General features: G+C 42.3%; 1 pseudogene across 1 annotated transcript; it reads left to right on the top strand.

The window, feature by feature from the left end:
- The first annotated feature begins 511 nt into the window (after positions 1-511).
- Positions 512-1,551, top strand: LOC308641605 (transformer-2 protein homolog beta-like; annotated as a pseudogene). Its single transcript has 2 exons — positions 512-548; positions 818-1,551. The product of its transcript is annotated as a transformer-2 protein homolog beta-like (transcript).
- The last annotated feature ends 724 nt before the right edge of the window (positions 1,552-2,275 follow it).

Raw genomic sequence — 2,275 nt, forward strand, 5'->3', positions numbered from 1 at the left:
GGGGGTGCTCTATTCATGACCATCAGCTTAGCCAGAAATACCAGTGATGAAAATTGAATGACATCCAATTATAAACTGAATTGTCACACAGGATTCTGGAAGGGCAGATAAATTCTTCTCTTTTTCAGTTTTTAGCCCATTTTATGCAGCTATTAACAGATTGCCAAAGACTAGATAATTAATAATGAACAGAAATTTAGAGTAGAGGAAGGGAATTGAGAGGGAGAGAAGAGGGAGAGGCATGGGGTAGTGCTGGGGAACAAAATCTACCAAGTTATGGTTGTATGAATATACCACAATGAATCTTGCTTGTATCTATCATTATAATGTACTAGTTGAAATAATAATAGACAAGAGGTTATTAGAGTAAAAAAGAGCCCATGTGGAAGTGGTTCAGAGCGTTTCAGCTCTGAGCAGCTGGGCAACCCCAAAGTCCTGTGAGGCTGCAGCACAGCCTCCAGAGAGAAGACACAAGAGATTGGCAAATTGGACTGTAGCCCAACGAGCGGCGATGTCAGCCAGGAGCCATGTGCAAAGGCAGAGAGCAGGTTAATGTTGAAGAAGGAAAATGCAGAAGTTGTCATTTGACAAATTTTATAAATGAGTATTTGAATCTCAGGAATAAGTGAAGCTGAAATATGAAAAACAAATGAAAGAATGCATTCTAACTATCAGACCAGAAGTCCTACTTATATGAGCAATATGTGTGAAATGGGCAAGATAAAAGAAGTCAGAATTTGAAACAGAAGAATTTTAAAAAGAAATAAAAGTGAAGTTCAGATAAGAAGATCTGGAATGAGAAAGCACTACTCTTAAGAATCCCCTCCTGCTTCCGGAAGTGGAAGCACTCACTGACGGGGAAATCTGCAAGGCATACCCCTGCAAGGCCTCACACCAAGGAAGAATCCAAGTGCTCCAGATGAAAGTCCAGGTCGGGATTTGAATCTAGGTCTAGATCCACAGAAGCTCTCGGAGGCATTATACAAGGTCCTGCACCGATAGCTGTTCCAGTCTAGGTCTTAGGGTAGAGATTATAGCAGAGGCATAGCCACAGTTATTCTCCCTCATCTACTGGAAGACACCCTGTTGGCAATCAGGCAAATGCTGACCCCAACTGTTGAGTGTTTGGGTTGAGTTTATGTACCACAAAAAGAGATCTGAGCGAAGTATTCTCTAAATATGGCCCCATTACTGATGTGTCTCTTGTATATGACCAGCAGTCCAGACATTCAAGTGGATTAGCTTTTGTATATTTTGAAAATGTAGATGATGCCAAGGAAGCTAAAGAACTTGCCAGTGGAATGGAGCTTGATAGAGGTAGAATCAGAGTTGATTTCTCTATAACAAAAAGACCATAGATACCCAACACCAGGAATTTACATGGAAGATCAATCTATGGCAGCTGACATCGTGGGGATTATTATGACAGGACATGATGGTGTAGGCTATGATGATTAGTACTACTATAGCATATCATACTGAGGAGGAGGTGGAGGGGGAGGTAGATGGAGAGCTGCTCAAGACCAGGATCAGATTTACAGAAGGTGTTGAGCAATCCATGGGTTGTGTGTGTGTGAGTTATGCGCATTTGAGCATATAAGGGGATTGGTCTGGCCTGGCACGCTGATTGGGCCTCTCCCTCTGCTTGTGACCCCACACAGCACCTGAGATGGGTGTGACTTGCTAAAATGTCAATCAATCTGCTGACCACAAGACATCACCAAGCAAGACTCCACCTTTCGAAACCCTATCCCTTGCCTTATTTGGGTGGAATATTCTATTGAATGTCTTTTCCCCAGTAAATAGAGAGGTTCCTGGTGCACTCTCTCACTTTTGCTCTTTCCAGACCTATCCAGCAGAGGGCTGACCCTTGGGGTCTCGGAGCAGCCCCACCCTCAAAACTCATGTTCATGGGTTGCATGGTTTCTTTGCGGTTTTCTTAGTTTATTGTTGCAGTCAGCTCCTTTGAACCCAGCTCATCACTTCAGCCGAGTCAGCTGGCAGAGGTGTTACCTTCTCCTTACTGTTAGTTGTGGCGGATACAGGTCACATTCCAGATTTTGATCCTACTCACCTCATTGCTATTAAAGCATGAAGTTGAGGACTTTCTGAAACTTGCCATAGACCTGGGATATCGTTTGTGGACAATATTTTTTATTGTTTTCTGTTTAAAAAGTGAAGAGTTCCTAGTGAAATTAGGGAACTTTTATACCTTTTATAATGACTACTTTTTTTGGACTTGAAATGCTGTTTTTCATACTGCTAATGTGTGATT

This window comes from Spermophilus citellus (genome assembly GCF_964194105.1).
Source record: "Spermophilus citellus genome assembly, chromosome: 1".
Classification (NCBI taxonomy): domain Eukaryota; kingdom Metazoa; phylum Chordata; class Mammalia; order Rodentia; family Sciuridae; genus Spermophilus; species Spermophilus citellus.